General features: G+C 32.8%; 1 non-coding gene across 1 annotated transcript; it reads left to right on the top strand.

Annotated features, from left to right (window-relative positions):
* Positions 1 to 4,261: 4,261 nt before the first annotated feature.
* Positions 4,262 to 4,368, top strand: LOC139886707 (small nucleolar RNA R71). Its single transcript, XR_011772580.1, has one exon. It is a non-coding gene; the product is annotated as a small nucleolar RNA R71 (small nucleolar RNA).
* Positions 4,369 to 15,361: the final 10,993 nt, after the last annotated feature.

A 15,361-nucleotide genomic window follows, 5' to 3' on the forward strand; every position in this document is an offset into this window, starting at 1 on the left:
CCACTTAAGATCAGCATCTTTTAAGTCAATCTCCATCCTTTTCAGCTTGCTGGCAGTATGGATAGCATTATCCACAAGAGTTGCTTGGGCCTCTTGCATTTTCAGACCATGAAGAACATGGTGATTCAGAAACAGTAGTGATGCATCTGTTGATTGGCAACTTTGTTTAAGGGTCATTGTAGATAGAGAGGAAGAAAGATCGGCAATTGTATTTCCCTGCAACATAAACATACGATCAATAAATTACAGTCAAAATGAACAATACAGATAGATTTCCACAAATTAGCTGGTAATATGCACCTTCAGAAAATTGGCAAAGCTGTCGGATTTATTGACAGGATTTTCTAAAAACCCTCTTAAGCCGGCCAGGGGAACAACGGAAGGCGGCTGCGATGCGGAAGAAGATTGTGTTGTATCAACCCTTGATGAAGTTAATGGATTAGTATAAGGAGGAGTTTTAACAGTATTATCTTCATCTGCTTCTTCATTCTCTTCTTCATCATTATCATTCTCAGCATCAACAACTTTATCACTCTTATCACCACTAGTAGTGGCCTTGTCACCATCTATTGATAATTTCGGTTCTGCATCATAGATAATCAATCTTACAGATAAACATTAACAAACATTGTATAGTACAGAAGAAAATGATGAAGACATACTTTTTTTCTTTGTTTGTTGAGAAGCTTTGCTAGATGCACGATTCCACACACGCTTTGTGCGTTTTCCAGTTTTCTTAGTGATAGGCGGTTTTGGATCAGACTCAATAATTTCCACATCCGATGAGGAAGGTTGTACATTATCATCATTATCGCTTTTCGTAGGCCGTTCAGGGCATTTCAATTGTTCTTCAAACGCAGTATCTCTGGCCTTGTCAGCCTCAAGTTCAGCAGTAGTTTTTGGCCATTCAGAAACAGTAAGAGCATCCAGATTGGCCTTCTTGAATATTTAAAAAACCTGCATTTCATTTTCTGCAAAGAATAATAAACGCATTGAATGCAAGGCACATACGAATACATTTTACAGTAACATAATGTAAGTAAAACACATATAAGTTGCCTACCACAGCCTTTCCAATGCAACACTGGCACAAATCCATCACGCCAATTATCACTCATTCCACACCTTGCTAAGATGGCTTCATTATCAGCATATGAACGCTCTGGTAGTTCCAGTGATTTCCATTTTTCAACAGTAATTCTTTCATCATCAGTAATTCTTTCATCATCAGACAAAACAATTGACTTACTTATCCCTATTTTGGTTTTCCTCCATTTTCTAATGTTTGCTCAATTATCCTGAATAACTCTTTTATTAACAAAGAAAAAGGGTTCTTTCCATCCTTTCAAATAAGTTTCTTTTGTTCCAGTAAAGGCTTTATTAGCTTTACAATCAAAATTATACCAGCATTTACCAACCAATCGAGTCCTAAACAACTCGTGAAAAATATTTATACTTGGAGTCTTGCTAACAGCATTGCAGTATAGTTCAAAAAGCACAATTTTTTGTAAACCTAGTGGGTGAATCTGACTAAGGCCAATCCCATAGTGAGATAACAGTGTCTGCAGGAAAATGGTGGGGGGAATACGAAGGTTTCCAATTGTAAGCTGAAGCTTATACATTGTAATCATCTTCTTAGGGGGATTATTTGCCCTAGCATCAGGAGAAGGAACCATGGGGTTCAATAATCTAAGATTTCTATGATCTATACATAGCTTGTCGATTTCAGCTTCAGTGATACTGGACGGAATATTGCTCGCATCTCGATTATCTCTTTGAGATGAAGTGCTGCAGGATTCGGCCATGGTAGTATGAAAAGTAAAAAAGGGAAAAGAGGTAGACAAGTGACGAATAATTACACTAACCGTGCAATTTACAGCTTTGCTAAAACAAATATTTGCAGTTCTCTTCAGCACAGATGATCGGTTTACGAAAGAGTAAAAAGAAAAAAGGGAATGGTTTATGTATAAGTAGACTAATGAATGGAAAAGTGGACGAGATTACGACGCGTGTATGGATCAGATTAATCGAACAGAACAATTTGAATTTTGAAAATAAATCAAAAAGATTTTGGGGGCAAATTCATAATTAGATATGTGACGTTAGAGCAGAAAATCAGACGGCTACAGCAGTTTTGTGTCTTTGAGGAAAAAGGCATCTTTTTATTTTTATTTTTTTTAGTTTAATGACTTTATTTTTTTACAAAAATAAAGACATTAAACTGGGGGACTTAATGGTGTATCCTAGGAGATACACGCATAAAAACATCATTTCATACAGAAAAATCAGTCATAGAGCACAAAAGATAACAAAATCTAGCGGCATTCAGTGTTTGCCGTCCAGCGTAAAGCGTAAGCTCTGCAGGCAACTTCTATGCATAAGCCCTCTAACTCAGCGCGTGAACGGCACGCAGCTACGACAGCACACGCCACCGACATTCCGGATACTTCACGTAACAGAGCCATTCAGTGATTGACACATGTATCCCGTGAAAATCGGACATTCTACCCCTATAAATAGACCCCCTGGGTCACCACATTACATCATCTGAATTCTGAACTTCAGTCAGAGAGAAGTACACTTTCTCTCTCACACAGTTCTTTCTCACTCTAAACATATATTAGCCGCTTAGCAGTAACGCACTATACGGATCAACTTCAGATTGATCCTCAGATTGATTGAGGCCACCCCACGGATCATCTATCCGTGTTCCGGGTCCACAGAGATAATTTCTCGAGGGCAAACAACTATCAACATTATACGCCACACGCTAAGCAGTTATTCTCTGTAGTAGTAGCTTACAGCCGCTATACGGAAAATCGTAATAACATTCTCCATTATCCCTCTAGGATATTTTACTGATCGATCGGCTAGTTGTATGCTTATTCTTGTTGGTTTTAATTCTCCGAGATCTAGTTTAGCGTATAATGAATACGACATTAAATTTATACTAGCACCTAAGTCTGCCAACGCTTTTATTGAACTAAGACTACCCAGAAAACATGGAATTGTGAAACTTCCTGGATCTGATAATGTTTCTGGTATCTTATTCAACAGCACTGCAGAACAATTAGCATTCATAGTAACAGCCGAGAGTTCTTCCATTTTCTTTCTATTTGTGATTAGATCTTTCAGAAATTTAGCATATCTTGGCATTCCTGAAATCACATCAATGAAAGGAAGATTTACATTTATTTGTTTAAACATATCCAAGAATTTGGATTGCTCGGCTTCAAGTCTTTCTTTTCTCATTTTACTTGGGTAAGGAAGTGGTGGTTGGTATGGTTTAACATAAGGTTTAGCTTTAACTATGTTATCTTCATTAACCTTTTCAACTACCGGTTCTGTTTCCTTTTCTTGCTCAGATTGTGGTTCTTGTGGAGTAGGAATAGAGTCATCAGAAATTATAGGTACTTCAGGTGGTTTAAGCTTAATACCACTTCTTGTGGTAATGGCTTTAGCTGTTTCATTTCGGGGGTTAGCATTTGTATCGCTATGTAGACTTCCCGATTTTCTTTCACCTATTAACCTTGCTAGGTTACTTACTTCTTGTTCCAGATTTTGAATAGAAGCTTGTTGATTTCTAAATGCTTGAGCATTTTGTTCATTGGTTTGTTTCTGAGATGTGAAAAACTGCGTTTGAGTTTCAACTAGCTTCGACATCATGTCTTCTAAATTTGGCTTTTTATCATCGGTTTGTGGTGGTTTAATTGGAAAAATAGGTCTTTGATGGTTGTAAGTATTATTGGATACTTGTTGATTGCTAGGACCTTGTTAGTTGTTGTATGGAACATTTTGGTTATAATTCTGATTTTGATTGTAGATTGGTCTTGGCGGTTGATAATTATTTTGATAATTATTTCCAGGCCTTTGGTTCATGTATGAAACATTCTCTCTTTGTTCTATTGTTTGTTCAATACTGAGACAATCTTTTGTCAAATGTGGTCCTCCACACTTCTCACAACTAATTCGTATTGCGTGAATATCTTTAGTCATCTTTTCCATTCGTCTCTCGAAAGCATCTATCTTTGCGGACATGGAGTCAAAGTCATGGCTAGAATCGGCTCTAGCCACTTTAGATGATCTAACGATATCTTTTTCTTGATGCCACTCATGTGAGTGGGAAGCAGTGTTATCAATAATTTTGTAAGCTTCAGTTGCGGTTTTCTTCATAATGGAACCACCAGCTGCTATGTCGATGTATTTTCGTGTGGTAATGTCGCATCCTTGATAGAATATTTGTACCATTTGATAAGTATCTAAACCATGTTGAGGACATCCTCTCAACAACTTTCCAAATCTTTTCCATGCCTCATATAATGTTTCATTTGGCTTCTGTGTGAACGTAACAATTTCTTCTTGAAGTCTTACGGCTTTAGATGCCAGAAAGAATTGTTTATTTCAACTAAAACATCCCATGTATCAATCGCCCCTTCAGGTAATGATTCTAACCAATCTTTGGCTTCTCCCTTTAAAGTCCAGGGAAATAACATGAGATATATCTGTTCATCCTCCACTTCTCGGATTTTAAATAGAGTGCAGATCCTATTAAAGGTACGAAGATATTCATTTGGATCTTCCTTCGGCGCACCACTAAATTGGCATTGATTAGTTACCATGTGTAGAATTTGTCCTTTGATTTCATAATTTGGTGCATTAATGTCTGGTTGAGTAATTGCATGACCTTGGCCAGGTGCATTTAGCTCTCATTCGGTCTTCCATACTTAGAGGTTCCAGATTTTTCATGATTGAAATTGTTGAATCTAAATCACTAGAGGATTCTGATTTAATGGTTTCTTCCTCGACAATCTCTGGGTGTATAATTTGTGGTTCAGGAGGAATGATTAGTGATTCAGGATCTCTGAATTGTCCCTGAATATCCTCCGGATTCTCAATTGTGAGGTCGGGTTCAAAAAATGGATTATCGGAAATTTGAATTGGAGTACTTGGTCGACTAGATGACGATTCTAAAGAAAAATCAACGGTGACAATGTTGGCTAGACGTCTTGATCGAGTTACAGTTGGTGAACGTATGAAAGGTGGTGAACGTTTTGCTCGGTGCATTCACTGAATATCCTATTAGTTATAAAAGATAAAAATTATATAAGCTATGAAATTTATAGACTTTTCTGATTTTGCCCATGTTTCAAATAGCCAATAGATGCAGCAGGTAGCGAGGACCCTTTAAATCGGAAGCCCACAACTCGCCACTAACAAATCTAACTATTACTACGAACCAGAAAATTTTGTATGTCTATCAATTTAGCCGCTTAAAATAATTTTTCGTCGAAATTTAAAGAAAATTCTATGTCCTAAAAACTAGAGCATCGAGAAATAAGAAAGAAAAATATTACGTCAAAAAACGTCGAAAAATAAAAGGTCGAAAAATAAAGGTTGAAAAATAAAAAGAAATTAGCGCGTCGAAACTTAAAAGGTACTAAATACTAAATATTAAAAATTGCGTCTAAAAGAATTAAAGCTTAAAAGGAATTCTATATCCAAAACGGCAATAACTTAATTAGGCACTAAAATCTATTAAATATTAAAGCGATAAGCAACGTCGTAAAATTTTAAAGCGCCTAAATCTTAATCTAAAGAAAAAGCACTTAAGGGATTTTACGGCAAAGCCTAAAAATCTAAAAATAACTACGACAAAATACTATACTTAAAACTAATTACAAACGAAAAATACAAATTACGAATTAAACCATAAAAATACGAAATATAGAAATAAAACTTAAAGTTATAAAAATAGAATTTTTATAAAAATATTATTTTTATATTATTATTTTATAAAAGTATTAATTTATTATATTAATAAAACTAATTAAAACTTAAATATACAAAATATAAATTAAAACTAGATTTAATTATAAAAACTTAACTAGGTTAAATAATAATACAAATAATTAATTAAAACCCTAGTTGATAGTAATAATAATCAATTAACCTTAACCCTAATCGTAATTATGGCGTACCAGGTCAGATCTGTCAGATCACACCATGCCATCACATGGTGTTAAGGTAGAGAAACCATGCGGTCGCATGGCTATGCAGGGTCAGTCTGATGCAGGTGCAAAAATGCAGATTCAACGCGTATTTTTATTTTTATATTTTTTTTTACTTTTTTTACTTTTTTTCTGTTTTTCATTTAAATAAAATATTTATAGAAATTAAATAAAACTTATATTTAAAAATTAAAATAAAAATACTTTATAATTTTATATATTTTAAACAAACTCTTAAAAATATATATTTTGTTTTTCTTTTTATATTTTTGTATTTTTAATATTTAAAACATATTTTTACAAAAAGAAATTAAAAATTAATAAAATTTTTTTATATATATAGCGTTTCGCTTCGGTGTTTAAGAGTTCCCCGGCAGCGGCGCCAAAAATTACTTGATGTTATGCGAGGTGTATACTAAATAGTTATATTTTTATTACGAAATACTATTAAATACGATACAATTTCTCACAAGTTATTTATTTATTTATAGAGTGGATATACCTAAACCTTGCTACAACACTTATAGGCAGTGTACCTAATCGTACAGTAGTGTAGATTTTAGTAAGTCCGGTTCGTTCCGCAGGGAGCTAGCCAAGTTTAACGCTATATATATAAAACTATATTTGTATATATATATATATATATATATATATATATGTATATATATATATATGTGTATATATATATATATATGTATATATATATATATAAGTAATGTTATTATTATTATAAAAGGGGATTTTTACCGTTTAATGACTGGTTTGTCGATTTTATGTTTTAAGTCACAATTAAAACCTAATGTAAAATATTAAAAATAAAAATAACTTAATTTAAAGCGTAAAGTAATTGACGATAATAAAAGTGCGATAATTAAAAAGTGCGATAAATAAAATGACGATAAATAAAATTGCGATAATTAAAAAGTACGATAATTAAAAGTGCGATAAGATATGAAATAAAGGAATTATGCTTATTTAAACTTCCGTAATCATGATGTTTGACGTGTTGATTTTAATTTATTACCATGGGTTAATTGTCCTTTGTCCTGGATTATTCGATATGTCTATCTGGTTTTTATCCATAACAGTCCATCAGTCATAAATATAAAGTGCGAGTGTCCTCGTCAAATTATCCTTATATTCGAAGTCAAATATTCCAACTAATTGGGGACTTAAACTGTAATAAGGTTTAATACATTGTTAATGATTACACCAGGTTATCGACTGTGTGCAATCCAAGATTTTAATACTTTATTATCAATTACACCAAGTGACCTTGTATGTAATTCACCCCTGTTTTAATGAGTCCATTGACTATTAATCCATCCCCGTGTCCAGTCAAATGAACGATTATTAGTACTTATAAATATCCCGCCCATCGTGTCTGATCAAGTGTATATGGTTATTTATAGATACGTCAAATTGTAAATCTCTATATTAAATTAACGAATTATCATTCAGTTAGACAAATATAAAGCCAATTAATAACTCATAGTCCAATTTCCACAAGTGTCGGTCTTTTGTCCAAACCCCAATTATGGTACAAAGTGCAATTACCACGTCTTTAATATTTAGCCCAACATCACGATTACTTCGATTTAAATAAGCATAATAATAACTTAGCTAGAGACATTAATTTAAAAAATTTGAACATAACTTACAATGAGTATTAATAGCGTAGCGTTACACGGACAGAATTTCGACTTACAAACTTAAAATATTCGCCACTATAACCTTATTATTATTAACTTAAAATTAAAATTAAAATTAAAATATAAATATATATATTGAGAGTATGATGATAGATTAGAAAAAGGTGTATGAAATTCGTCCGAAAAACGCTGAATTTATAGAACCTGACCTGCTACAGCAAGCCATGCGATCGCATGGGTTTTGGGCAGGCTAGCCATGCGATCGCATGGCAGCCTTTTCCTGTACACAATGATTCCAAAAACGTGGGCTGCTGCGTATTAATATATTATATAATATAATATATATAATTTTATATAATTATATATATATTATATTATATTCTTGTGCATCGTTGACTTGTAATTTTAGGTCCGTTGCGTCGCGCGTTGATAGTTGGTTCATGTCCCGGTTCCAGATTTTCGAACGTCCTTTCGTACGATTTAATATCTTGTACTTTGCGTTTTGTGGCTCGTACTCTTGTAACTTTTAGACGTTTCTCATCAATAATTTGAACCACTTTGATTGTACTTTGTACTTTTTTAGCTTTTTGGTCGTTTGCGTCTTCAAATCGTTGAATCTTTCTTTTGTCTTCACCTTTTATTATTTAAACGAATATCACTTGTAAATAGAATAATTGCAACTAAAAGCTTGTCTTTCTTGAGGGATAATGCTATGAAATATATGTTTGTTTTTAGCATTATCACACGCTACCATTACATAATGGTTTACAATGTTAATATGTTACAACAAAGTAAATTCTCAAATGCAGTTTTTAAACAATATTATACAAGCATGGACTCCAAATCTTATCCTTAATTTAGTATGCACAGCGGAAGCTCTTAACAATCACCCGAGAATAAACATGCTTAAAACGTCAACAAAAATGTTGGTGAGTTATAGGTTTAGCCTATATATTTATCAATTCGTAATAATAGACCACAAGATTTCATATCCATTTTTCAATAACATGCAATCTGCATAAAAATCATTCATATGGTGAACACCTGGTAACCGACATTAACAAGATGCATATAGAATATCCCCATCATTCCGGGACATCCTTCGGACATGATAAATTTCGAAGTACTAATGCATCCGCTACAACGGATAGGGTTTGTTGGGCCCAATAGATCTATCTTTAGGATTCCCGTCAATTAGTAGACTGGTTTACTAATTCTTAGGCTACCAAGCAAAAAGGGGCATATTCGGCTTCGATCATTCAACCATAGAAAGTAGTTTCACGTACTTGTGTCTATTTTGTAAAATATTTATAAAACTGCATGTATTCTCATCCCAAAAATATTAGATTTTAAAAGTGGGACTATAACTCACTTTCACAGATTTTTACTTCGTCGGAATTTAAGAATTGGCCACTGGTCAATTCACGAACCTATAACAAATATATACATATATATCAAAATATGATCGAAATATATTCACAACATTTTTATTACGTTTTAATGATTTAAGTTTGTTAAGTTAGCAGTCCATTGTTAGTAATCTACAACTAATTGTCCACAGTTAATAGTACAGAAATAAATCAATATATATTATCTCGAATCAATCCACGACCCAGTGTATACAAGTCTCAGGCTAGATCACAACTCAAAGTATATATATTTTTGGAATCAACCTCAACCCTGTATAGCGAACTCTAACATTACAGCATATAGAGTGTCTATGGTTGTTCCAAATAATATATATAGATGACGTCGATATGATATGTCAAAACATTGTATACGTGTCTATGGTCTATCAAGGTTACATAATATGTTAGAGTACATGTATAATACAATATAAGTTAGTTAAGTTATGGTTAGAATAGATTTGTTACAAATTTCACGTAGCTACAACAAGCAAAAATATACAATTTTGTTTTACCCATAACTTCTTCGTTTTAAATCTGTTTTGAGTGATTCAATTTGCTATGGTTTCATAATGAACTGAAATTTATGAAATTAAATAGAAAAAGTATAAGTTTATAGTCAGAAATACAGTTTACAAGTCATTTTTATAAGAGGTAGTCATTTCAGTCGAAAGAACGACATCTTGATGACCATTTTGAAAAACATACTTCAACTTTGTATTTAACCATGATTTTTGGATATAGTATCATGTTCATATGAAATATTATTTTTCCAGAAAACAAACTTCCAATTCAAAGATTAAGATAGTTTTTATTTTTCTAACCCAAAACAGCCCCCGATTTCAGTACGACGGCGTATGTCCTGTTTTACGGTGTTTTTCGTGTTTCCAGGTTTTAATTCATTAAGTTAGCATATCATATAGATATATAACATGTGTTTAGTTGATTTTAAAAGTTAAGTTAGAAGGATTAACTTTGTTTGCGAACAAGTTTAGAATTAACTAAACTATGTTCTAGTGATTACATGTTCAAATCTTCGAATAAGATAGTTTTATATATATGAATCGAATGATGTTATGAACATCATTACTACCTCAAGTTTAGTATGTGAACCTACTGGAAGTGAAAAAAATTGATCTAGCTTCAAAGGATCTTGGATGGCTTCACTACTACAGATATCACCAACAAGACCGGTGGAAAACTTCATCAAGGCCGGTTTTGGAACCTGTCTACATAGCGGAGGTCTACTTACAATGTCACATAAAGACCGGTTATAGAACCGGTCTATTTAACAATCTTTTAGAGCGGTTCTGTATTATAGACCGGTTAGTGTAAAAGTAGATATCCAATTAGAACCGGTCTATTTAATCTATGAAGGTAATTTTTTTCCCAATTTCTGTTTTTATTTTGCTTCTGCAAAACTATATAAATGCCTACGAGCTGTATGATCAAAATCAAACCAAAACTTGATATATGAACAAAACCAAATCACATTGAACTTATTAAAAACAACGATGTATTAACATGAATACTAATACATTACCAATACAATTAATCTCAACTAATTACAATTTCTGTAATAAAGAGTGTCTTAAAGCAACCATGTCTATAATCACACTTGATAGTCAAAGCTTCACCAATTTAGTTTTGAAATTTTCATCACCAGCGTAATTGGCTAGTACAGCCAGATAGACCTGCAAAAATAGATTGACCAGAATATGGATGAATATAAACGTTGTACACTCTAGAACCGACCAATGCTAATATCTATATTCTACAAGGTTGAAAAAAAAAAGTTTATCAATGGTACACAACTCAACAAGGCAAGTACCGAAGAGTGGAACATCTCCTGATGTTTATATTTTTTTTTTTTTTGCTAAAGATACATTTTCTTCCAGGTGAAGCTCGCCCGATTTCCATGTTCGTTATCAATTCTCATGTTGTTCCAGCCCTAAGAAGGCACTACAAGTTGTTAGCTTATGACACTTGAATGAACAGCTTGGATCTTTCAATTTTCTTCGTAAACCTAGCATTCCCTCAAATATTTTTTGATTTGTACAACCCAACCCACCCATTTAGCTAATACATTAGTATGTGTGCAACTAATAATAAATGACTGACCAAAAGTTAAGGTATCAATCTGCTCAGCAATCTCTTTAATATCCACCTCAGATCTCTCTAGAACCTACAACAAACAAATCCGGACATGATCAACCACACTAAACAAATTAAATGTGGCACTCTAAACATACTTATGTGAAAAACGAGTCAGTTTAAGTGATATGTTATCGACATTAAGTAATACAAAATAGCTATTCAAAAACAGTTTAGATATCTCGAAAGTAGCCTAATTAATCCCCATCCAACACCAACATGTTTACATCCATGGCTAAGAACAACCTAATCACTTGCAAAGGACGCAAATGTGATTGTAAGGCCTTTAGTACCAAACTTGCTAGATTGGTTGCCAAGTTAAATACACACACTTTAGGAATTTTCATCAATAAGACATGATAAATTGATGGAATAAGAAATAAATTACTTGGTGGAGATAGGTGCCAGCATAATCTGGCATATCCTTCATCGAAATCTGCATATCCTTCATCGAAATATGCATATCATTGATGTTTATGACAATGTTTACACAACTAATATCAATACCTATACCAGTGGCCAATAACATTCTATTGTGCCCTTCCTTGAAACCCTTGTAGTGTGTCAGTCTACAAACTCGAAACAATTCGATGATTATTTGTTCAACAAGGCCTTAGGTGGTTCTAGATATATAAAATGAATTGAATACTTCATAAAAATAAACATTTGAAGTTTCCAATTTGTGTAGAGAGATACATATCCAGAAGCACATATTCTCCTCCTATACAGGATAACAATTCATCAAATTATTCTTAACTAGTGAAGAGTGACTTGACCTAACTAATACTTCGTACATCTTAAACATAAGCAATCAATTGTGGGTTATCACATTGTTAACCTTTTATAAGCAATGCATTATAAACAAATCAAGTCCACAAATTTAATAAACTAGCCAAAAGATTCACATTCATCGAAGTACATTACTATAAATGTATTACTCTGTCAATTATAAAATTTAGGCTACGATACAACAAAAATTATTATATACTTACCTTAAATCAAATAACAAGGTGTAGCGTGATCATTGTGCTGGGTTTTTTTTTTAGAATCAGAGAGCAGAGAAGAAAAAGATAACTGATTTGAAAATTTGGGAAGAAAAGGTTTTTAATTTAGTGGAAATTATAGCGGGAGAAAATGAAAATTTTGGATTTTTGGAGAAACTAAATCTTTAACTGCGTAGTTTAGACCCCTTCTAAGAAAATAGAAAGACCGGTTTGGTGTATGGAGCGCCCAGAACAAGTTAAGACCTGTTTTTAAGATTATTTAGACTTGTTGGAGGAGATAAATAACTTCAAGACTTATGAACCGGTCTTTTTGTGATTAATTTTGGCGGATGCAAGGTATTAAGACCTTTTTCCTCAGAACCGGTCTTCTTAAGGGGGTCTAGATAACCCGTTTTGTAGTAGTGCTTGAAAGTTCTTGAAGTAGAATCATGACATGAAAACAAGTTCAAGTAAGATTATCACTCGAATTAAGATTGTTATAGTTATAGAAATTGAATCAAAGTTTGAATATGAGTATTACCTTGATTTAGAAAGATAACTTAATGTAAATAACAAAGATTTCTTGAGATTGGATGATCATTTGAAATGGATAGTAAGCTTGAAAGTATTTGTGAAGTGTTCTTGATGTGTTCTTGAATGATGGTTTCTTGATTGTAATTGAAGCTAGATTGACCTAGATGATTAATATTACTAAAGTATAGACGTTCTTAAGCTTAGAGAGAGTTAAGATGGAGAGAATTTGGATTAGAAAGTCAAAAAAATGTGATGTGTGTGTTGTTTGAAAAAAATGCCTAATGCTTAGTCAATATAAGGTTACTAGTTTTTGTTTTCATGCTCATAAGTCATGCTAGTTGTCAAATGATGGTCCCCACATGTCTTGGTGACTCATAAGGGCTACTAAGAGCTGATCATTGGAGTGTATATACCAATAGTAAATACATCTAAAAGCTGTGTATTGTACGAGTACGAATACGGGTGTATACGAGTAGAATTGTTGATGAAAATGAATGAGAATGCAATTGTAAGCATTTTTGATAAGTAGAAGTACTTTGATATGTGTCTTGAAGTCTTTAAAAAGTGTATGAATACATCTTAAAATACTACATGTATATACATTTTAACTGAGTCGTTAAGTCATCGTTAGTCGTTACATGTAAGTGTTGTTTTGAAACCTTTAAGTTAACGATCTCATTTAATGTAGTTAACCCATTGTTTATTATATCTAATGAGATGTTAAATTATTACATTATCATGATATTATGATGTATGAATATATCTTAATATGATATATATACATTAAAATATCGTTACAACGATAATCGTTACATATATGCCTCGTTTCGAAATTCTTAAGTTAGTAGTCTTGTTTTACATATGTAGTTCATTGTTAACATACATAATGATATATATAATTATCATTTTATCATGTTAAATATAGTGTAACAATACCTTAATATGATACATATGTTTTTAGTAAGGCGTTGTTATAACGATAATCATTATATGTATCGTTTCGAGTTTCTTAACTTAGTAATCTCATTTTAATGTATATAACTCATTGTTAATATACCTAGTGAGATACTTACTTATCATAATATCATGTTATATATACATACATATATATACTATATATATATATATATATATATATATATATATATATATAATAGTTTTTTACAAGTTTTAACGTTAATGAATAGCCGGTCAACTCGGGTGGTCAATTGTCTACATGAAACTCATTTCAATTAATCAGGTATTAACAAGTTTGATTGCTTAACATGTTGGAAACATTTAATCATGTAAATATCAATTTCATTTAATATATATAAATATGGAAAAGTTAGGGTCACTACACTGACTCCTTAACCATTCGCGAAAAAATCACGATCATGATGCAATCAGCGTCTCGATTACAAAATAACTTTCAAAAACTGATACCCGAATCTTGTGAGATCAAATCTTCCGGATACATAGACATATCCACGATTTCATCTCGATCAACTAAGTCACATGGTCTCGATACATGTTGCAAAACAAATCCCTCAGCCCATCGTTTGATCTAACCTTGATGAAAAAACTGAATCATCCACCATATCGAAGAAACTTGCTTTCAAATTCGTCATAGCTCCCAAAGTCGAAACCTTAAGCTCTTGATACCACTTGTTAGGATTTAGGACACAAACAAGACAATTGATTGATCATGTCACTAACCCACGAACGCCAAACGAATAATTAAAGCATAACGATAATAAAATCATAAAACGACACGTGATTTAACTTTATTATATCCCAACTCCAAAACACGGAGAAGGGTTTACTTCACGGGCGCAAACCAGAGATTTATCACTATTAATTTTGTGCACACATGTTAGGGTTACAACAGGGTGTTTAAATAGGCATAAAATAACAAGGAAACAACTTAAAGAGCAAGAAAACACATTTTTCCTCGTCAAGCTCTCAGATAGGCTTAAGCCGCGTCGTGGCTGGAGGAGCAGTGCCGTGGCTTAAGGCATGATTTCAGAACAGCCTTTTGTACAACTTTCGAACCTCATCCATGTGTTGAGCCACGACGCGCCTTAACATTAAAACGCACTTTTTCTTGCTGTTTTGATATCCTTCACACATCCAACATGAAAAATGTATAAATATGATGCCATTACCTAACAATTTATACATTAAAGTTCATTCCTCATGAAATAGTGTAAGCAGCTCAGCTAAAACCCATATTGACCAGCAATTAAATATCACCCTTTGTAACCTAAACCGTTTTTTACCACAATAATACCACAAAAATAGAATCTATTACTAACCTATTGTACGATATGAATTTGAAAAATACGTCAGCAGTAGGATGTGATGCAGAAACTGCTTCAACACTACAAAACCAACCTAGGATCTGATAACAACAAAGAGCATAGTTTTTTACCATGGAGTCAACACTATAAGTCTATAATACCTATATAAAGTAGCATTTAAGTTTAAGTATCGTATCAAGACGAATAAAATAGAGGGTACAAATATATCATACTTACGATGAACTGGAATGGCAATCTCTTGTTAGCCAAAAAATAGTTTCTGAAATCCCTACGCACAAGGGGTAACTATTGTAGCAATTGAAGGTGTTCCCTTCCTGGTAG

The sequence above is a fragment of the Rutidosis leptorrhynchoides genome, chromosome 1 (assembly GCF_046630445.1).
Source record: "Rutidosis leptorrhynchoides isolate AG116_Rl617_1_P2 chromosome 1, CSIRO_AGI_Rlap_v1, whole genome shotgun sequence".
Lineage (NCBI taxonomy): Eukaryota > Viridiplantae > Streptophyta > Magnoliopsida > Asterales > Asteraceae > Rutidosis > Rutidosis leptorrhynchoides.